Source organism: Mastomys coucha, unplaced genomic scaffold (assembly GCF_008632895.1).
Source record: "Mastomys coucha isolate ucsf_1 unplaced genomic scaffold, UCSF_Mcou_1 pScaffold12, whole genome shotgun sequence".
Taxonomy (NCBI): domain Eukaryota; kingdom Metazoa; phylum Chordata; class Mammalia; order Rodentia; family Muridae; genus Mastomys; species Mastomys coucha.
The window spans coordinates 88,457,875-88,465,904 of NW_022196894.1; positions in this window are offsets into that span (position 1 = coordinate 88,457,875).

The window sequence follows — 8,030 nt, forward strand, 5'->3', positions numbered from 1 at the left end:
TAATGATATTGTTGTGTTCTTTCCCTGACCCCCCAAGGGGGTGAATTCTGCTGTTGTCCTTGCTCTCAGAGTAACCCTCCACCCCTTAGTCTGTTTCTGCATCCAACAGGCCTCTTCTCCAGCTCTGGGAATAGATGCTGTCGATCTAACATCTCTCTCTGTGGAACCAAAGAGAAAACTGTGGCAGAAAGTGTTCCTTTACTGCTTAGAGAGAGCTTAGCTCACACTGACATTGCCCACAAAGAATTCCACAATGGTATCCCCTGATTCTCTGCCTCCCCCATCCCCACCTACCTCCCACAAGCATGCATACTTGCTTTCTCTTAGCTATCATTTATCAATCTCTATCACACACACACACACATACAGAGACAGATAGAGAGACAGGGACAGAGACAGACAGAGACAGCAAGACAAAGAGACAGAGAAACAGACAGACAGAGAGGAGATAGCAGAGACAGAGAGACAGAGAGAGACAAAGACAGACAGAGAGATAGAGACAGAGACAGACAGAGACAGAGACAGACAGACAGACAGAGAGGCAGAGACAGACAGAGACAGAGAGGCAGAGACAGACAGACAGAGACAGGCAGACAGAGAGACAGGGCAGAGACAGACAGAGAGACAAACAGAGACAGAGAGGCAGAGACAGACAGAGAGACAGACAGACAGACAGACAGAGAGGCAGAGACAGACAGACAGACAGACAGAGGCAGACTCACGGCGCATGTGCATACTCTTCCTGTCCCTTCAGGGGTGGCTCCACACCAGGCAGCCCAGGCATGGATCAGCCTCTAGCCCTGCACGTGGAATAAGCTGATGGTTTGCATCTTCTGACTTCCAGCAGAGACTGCCCTTTTCTTCTCTGGGCCTCATGGGTCCTGCCGGAACTGTGTTTGGATAGGCAGCAAGCCCGGGAGGAAAACGACCGAAGCACACTTGGATGAGGGCTGGCTGCTGGACCAGACTGTGGGGCATGGGGGAAACACCTACGTGGAGGTGTGCCCAGGGAGCTCAGAGCCTGCGCCCTCCACGACTGTGTGTGTCTCTGAGCAGAGACGTCCCCGCCATTGCCATGTAGTGGGGTCTTAGAATGTGCTGTTGGGAGCTTTGCACACACCACCACCTGTGACCTTGTGCCAGTGCTGACTCTGAAGCTCTGTGCTGCCTGCAGAGAACATCACCCTTTCAGATTGACCTGAGTTATTAGAGGGGATGTTGGGACCTTGGGGTGTCATGGTGTTTGCTACTGCTCTGGGGACAAGAAGTCTACATTCAGGAACCACTTGGGCTCTGCAGTTCCACGTGATCGGTCCACTACTCCTGACACAGGGATGGAGTAATTCGTGACACAGTGCTCACCAGACCCGCTTTCCCAGCAGCCATGGGAAGGGTGGTTGTATTTGGCTCCTACCTGTCCTCCTCTGTGTAGAAATGCCCCTCCCCTTGCCCTCCTCACTGGGAGCAATCCCTCAGGAAATCCCCTTCTTAAGAGCCCCTGCTGAGGGCCTGTAGCTCTGGTGCTGAGTGTTGGTCCAGCACAAATGCAGTCAATGCAGTCTTAGGCCCATCTGTAGCACTACAGCAGGCATGTTGCGTACATATCACCCAGGAGCTGGAGGTGGGATAGATCAGATGTTCAAGGTCACACACATCTCAAGCTGAGTTGAAGGCCATCCTGGGCTTCAAGAGACCTGTCCTAAGATACAAAATTCAACAATTTCCACTTCAGAAATAGACTTAAAGCATCCATAGGGATGAGATTTGGGGTGCAAGCTGTCCCTGGTGGCCCACACCACTCATGTGGAACAACAGGGAAGGATTTCTTTAGAAAGAGTTTTCAGGAAGTCAGGGAAGCTACCAGAGCCCACTTTCAACCAACTCTCCTTTCTCCACAAGTCTCTGGAAACCTGCCTGCTCCAGGCCACCCCCAAAAACAAACAAACAAACAAACAAAAAACACAACAAAACAAAATGAAACAAAACAAAACAAAACAAAAACTCAAAGGCTGAGGCTGTCAGGCTGGAGCTGAGCGTCTTAACTCCATTTTCTCTTCACTGTAACAAAATACTTATGGTTGGAAGATTTATAAAGAACTTGAGGCTGGAGACATGGTTCAGCCAGTAAAGTCTAGGCTCACAACCAGAGATCTAAAGAACAGAAGTTTATTCTGGTGGGTAGCTCTGCTTCTGTGGAAGGCTGTATGCTGCTCTGCGCATGGGGAAGGAGAGGTGAACATCTCCAGAAGTCACATGGCAGCAGGCAGCTGGAGGAAGCTGAGGGAGGCAAGGTCGGTTTCTACCACCACCAGCTCTCAGGATAACCAGCCCACTTTCAAGGGAAGGAAAACAAATCCCTTCATCAAAGCAGACTCTCTGTGGCCTAGTCGACACTTATCACTATCTCTCATCGGGTTGCTTTGGAACCAGGTCTCCTACACATGCCATTTAAGAAAGCAACTGGGCTCAAACCTCAGCAGCCTTTTATCTGCTTTCCCTGGGGTTGGATGCTACCTCATGCTGCTTCTGGTATGGTGCCTCATCTGCAGGGTCTTCCAAAAATAATGGATGGAGCTGGAGCTTCTGCCCCTGTCCTTGTTTCTCATACATCCTGGAAAACAGACATCAGCCAGACCAGACTTGATTCTGTCCCAGCCCAAGACACTGTGTTTCTCTGGGCACTGGGTTGCTCAGGCCTTCTGGCTATTCCTCTGACTTGCTTGTAGGCTGGCATTGAGAGACCGTGCCGTGCCTCAGTTTCCTCCTCTGTAATCATATCTTCCCTCCGATGACGCTGAAAACGGATGCTTTTGTACACAGAGGAGCAGAGGTACACTGTGCCGATTGCCAGCAAGCTCGTCCTCCGGAGAGAGCAGCGGCCATGTACCCTGCAGGAGCACGAGCCAGTGGGGAAACTTGGGCCAGTCTGTGGAACAGCCTTGCCAGCAGAACTTGGAGGCAGGCGTTCAGGTCTGAACGGCCTCAGACTCTGTGGCCAAGACTTCACAGGCCAAAGCCAGGTTTGGCAGGGTAGTTACAACCGGAAACTGTGGCCGTTTGAATCTACAAAGCTCATTGTAAGTCTGAGTTGGCCCAACTGCACCCCAGGACTGTACTGTAACCTTGGAGATGAAATCCTAAATACCCAACGTGTGTGCCAGGAGCAACTCAGATCCTGGCTGCAAGGTAGGCAAGCAAAGAGCCCTATGCCCCGTATAAGAGAGATGCTGGGAAGTCAACTTAAAATCTTGGGGCCATGGCCTCCCTTTTAGGATTTTTAAATCAACAGGCACATCTCCTGGACAGGAAGCAAAGCTAGGCTTCCTGGAGAAAGTACAAGAAACACGTGTAAGCGCAGATGTTGGCAATGTGGGGCTGTGATAGTTGCTATGAGGTCACTGGACACATGGTGACTTAAATCTGATTTTTAGTCCATTAGTAGGATGTGGATGAGGCTCAGTGGAGAACACTTGTCTACCATTGGGAGGCCCTGGGTTCAATCTCTCTGTAGCTGGGTGATGTTGGTGATTATGATGATGTTGGTAGTAATGGTGATGATGGTGATGATGGTGATGATGGTAATGACAAAACCTTGGCTAAGCCTGGGGCTATACAATGGTAGCACTTGGCTAGCATGCATGAGGACTTAGGTTCAAACCCAGAAAAAGAAAGTTGGGGTTATTGATAGAGCTTAGCTGGAAGGCTGCTTGCCTAGTGTGGTCAGGGCCCTGGGTCTCATCCTTAGTGCTACACAAATTGGCTGTGCAGTAATTCTATCACCACAGGGGAAGGATCAGGGTTGGAGGTCATCCTCAGCTACATCCTCACCCTGGATTACTTCTTGGAATCCCATCTCCAACACAAACAACTGAGACAATAATATAACTTAGTCATCCCTCAGATTTCCACAGATGCATCTGAGTGCTCATAGCCACACTGCCGTCTTGGGATGTACCAACCGCTCCATTGGATAAAGCTGTTGTACTGTATTGAACTAGACACAGACACCTGCCTAAGTCCCTGTGAAGTGCACAGCCAGGCCTACAGCCTCATTAAGGAAGGGTGTGGTCTGTCACACAGAAAATCCCTGAGAATACATGCCACATGAAAGCTCACTGTCCTGGGTATGCTACCTGGCTCATCTTCTGATCCTCAGCATGAGAGATGCTACAGGCTGGCATTCCTGGAGACTGCTCCCCATAGTCATGGCCTCAGGCCTTGGGTCCCTTCTCTGTCCCAGCATGTGTTCGCTGTGGCTCCAGCTTCTGTTTGCTTTGCAGTACAACTTAACCTGTGGCAGCCACGGCCACCAGCATCTCCTGGGTCATCAGTGCTGCCTGTCACCTTCCTGCCTCTGTTCCCTGAGAAGGGCGTGAAAAACTATAAGATCCCGAGGACAGGCTAGAGAAATCCACCATCTTCTGGAGGTGAAAGAATATTCTGGCAGCATAAACCCCTTAGCCTCAGACAGCACGCCTGACTATCTTTCTATCTTTCTCTCTACCTATCTACCTGCCTACCCACCTATCTATCTATCTATCTATCTATCTATCTATCTATCTATCTATCTATCAATCATCTATCTATCATCTATCTTAAGCTTGAGAACAGTTTTTACTGAGTTTCAAAGAAAAACCAGAGGGCAGACTGAATCTCCAGCTGCTGTCTGGAGGAGGAAGAGAACGAATCAGGTAAGCAGCCGGATCTCAGAAGCTAGGGTGTGGGGCAGGAGCAGGTGGGTGTGGGGCAGGGGGTCACTCCATAGAAAAAGAGGGAGGAAGCCCAGAGTGTCCGGGACAGCACATTATCTGAAAGAAGGAAAAAGGTATAAAGAAGAAAAAGAAGAACTTGGGCTTTACTGTGTGTGAGGAATGTGAGCAAAATGTGAGGAAAATCCGTGACTCCCAGATTTTCCATGTCTGCATCATGTAGATGCCACGTTGGAGGAGAAAGACATCTCTAGCCCATTTTAAATATTGCACAGTGTATATATGTATCAAGACATCTCAAGGTACCTCATCCATTCATCCATGTGAGTGACAGATGTTTCTCTTACTATACCAGCCAAAACCAGGTTTTGAGCCAGTGTTACTCTGTGCTTCAGGCTTCCCTAGAACTTGTAATCCCCCTGCCTTAGCTTCTGAAGTGCTGTGACATAGCAGGCACCACCATACCTGCCCTGGAGTGTTATTTAATAATTAATACTGCTAATAAAGATTGCTACTCACTATGTGCTTAATCTTATGAGCCTGGATTTTGCCAAATTACAGCTCAGTTTTGTTAGGAAACTAAAATTGACTTTCTGTTTTGTTGGTTTATGCAGTTTATTTTAATCTCTTTTTTTAAAAAAATATTTTATTTACTTACATTTCAGCTGTCCCCCATCCCTCCTCCCACAGTTCCTCATCCTATTCCTCTTCTTCCTTTGCCTCAGAGAGGGGGCTCCCTAAAATTGACCTTCTTAGAGAGCTACTGCAGCCACGAGTCCTGTGAGCATTTTAAGATGTAATTAGGCCCACCTTGCCAGGGATGTCAAGACCCTGACAGAGTCTCTCCAGAAGAGCCCTGTTTTAAAAGGTTCCCAATCTTTTTTGAAGGTAGCTCATGGACCGATTGCATTTCTTTCAAATTGCTTCAGCAGAAAACACAATTGAGAACTTATCTTGCGGTAGAAATACTGTCTTCCTGCTTTTAAGGGAACTGCCCATGATATCATGAGCTTAGGCTGGGCAGGACAAAGAGAGGAAAGCTGGTCACTTCCCATTGCATGGGAGCCATGGATTCACCCTACTTTCTCCACTCCCAGCTCTTGACTTCACAAACTGAGTGCTTTCAAGAAAAGGAACACAGAGCCTTCCATTTCCTTCAGAGACAGAGTCCAGTTCGGGGAGGCGGAAGGGGACTCGTGTTTAGATGACTAAGCACGGATCTGACCTGGAAAAGACCCATGTCCTTTCTGCAGACGGGAGGGAGGCCAATTAGGGACATGTATGAACAAATGACATTACTTCACTAAGAGAAAGGGGAGGGCTCCCTCTTTGCTAACAATGAACTGGAGAGAAAATGTGTTAACTAATCTACGAAGAATTTGCCAACCTAGGGTGGTGCGTTGCCTCCCTGCCCTCAGCTCCCAAGTGTCCGTCCGTAGAACTTGACCTCTGACTCAGTGCTGCTGACCCTGAGAAAGTCAGGTGGGTGCTTGTCAGCTGAGGGGGCATCACATGAGAGGACCACTTTTCCTCTGGAGTCTCCTTTCTGTCATGTAGCTTGTACACAGAGATAAAGTCTTATTTTATTTAATGTTTATTTTTTGTGTGTGTACCTGTGCCATGGTGTGCACGTGGAGGTCATATTTCATCTTCCACCATGTGGGTTCCAGAGATTGGCAGGTGCCCTCACCCACTGAGCCATCTCGCTGGCCCTGGGATAACTTTTTACTGAGAATGAGTTGGGAAGAGAAAGTGATAAAGATGTGTTGGGTTATGCCTTTGTAGGAGGTAAACTTAAAGGCTGTGAAGTAATACATAGATCATGACCATTATGGGATGGCTCCTGAGTGGGTATAGCCTGAGGCCAGTATTTCTGCCCTTCAGGGATGGAAAACTCCCTGGAGGCTCTTCTTAGCTGGCGTTTCCCACGATTCTCTCAGAGTTCTGGTGAGTCTACAGTCTCACTTGTTGTACTGGTACCTCAGGGTTGCTAGCCCTGGATTGCTTCATTATCCCATTGCTGTGGCTCTGTTCCAAATGAAGTCAGCCCCCTGTAGCAGAACCATCAGGGGCAGCCTCTGACTTGGGGCAGAGCTTCTCCCCAGTGGCCAGGGTACCTTTCCCCAAATGGCACCATCCTGGGAGAGGGCTGAGGTCAGTCCCTGGTCTTTCCAATCTTTATGTTTGTGACCTGTGCCCCAAGGGAGCTTGACAGAGGATGGCATAGACCTTAGGACTTAGTTCAATGCCTGGGAGGTATGGATGGGTTAGGGAGTGAGTCCTGATTTCTCAGCCATGCGTAGGGTTTCTTTGGCACAGAGCTACATAGGTTTCCAGTTGCCTGCCCTTAACAGGATGAAACCAGAGCCCTTAGGATGGGCCCTGGGGAAAGGAAGCCGCTGTCTTCCTGGTTGTTGCTGCCCTCGGTGCAGTTCCAGTCACAGGGAGCTGGGAGGAGGCCATCAGTGGCCCATGCCACGGGCTGATCCTATTCTTACTGAGAGCTGGCCGTAGGCTTTTTTCTCGTGGAAATATTTTTCCATTTACCACACCCCCTCAGGGCAGTTTCCAGTGGCTTTTAAGTGATGTTTTGTGGTTTTGTGTTTTCAACAGTTACACAAATAGTTGCTTCAGAAGCAGAGAGTGTGGGGAGCTTCTTACAAGGCCCCTAAGGCAAGACCTACACCAGTCTGTGAAGCCCTGTGATGCCTACTCTGAGCTTCTGCAGAGGGACCGTGAAAAGCTCCTGTGGTTGAACTTGGCATTGTGTGTGTGTGTGTGTGTGTGTGTATTTGAGAGAGAGAGAGAGAGAAAGAGAGAGAGAGAGAGAGAGAGAGAGAGACAGATTGTGCACATGTGCATGATTGTAACAGTACCTGATTTCAGTGTAGCTAAAGGTTAATATATGTATGTGTGTGTATGTGTGTGTGTATGTAATGCATATGCATACATGTAATTAGTGTTTTTTCCTGCATGCATGTCTATATACCATATGCATGCCCTGGTGCCCATGGATGTCAGAAGATGGAGTTACAGATGGTTGTGAGCCACCTTGTGGGTGCTAGGAACCAAACACAGGATCCCTGGAAGAGCAGGAAGTGCTCTTTACTATGCACTCATCTCTCTAGCCCTGTTTGTTTTTTCAACACAGACTTTTACTCTGTGGGTCTGGCTGGTCTTGAACTCACAGATATTTATTTGCCTCAGGCAGAGGCAAATAGGCTCAAAGGTGTGCACTACCATGTTTGTCTCCCCCTCCTCCTTCTCCTCCCCCTCCCCCTCCTCCTCTCCTCCACCTCCTCCCTTTCCCCCTCCTCCCCT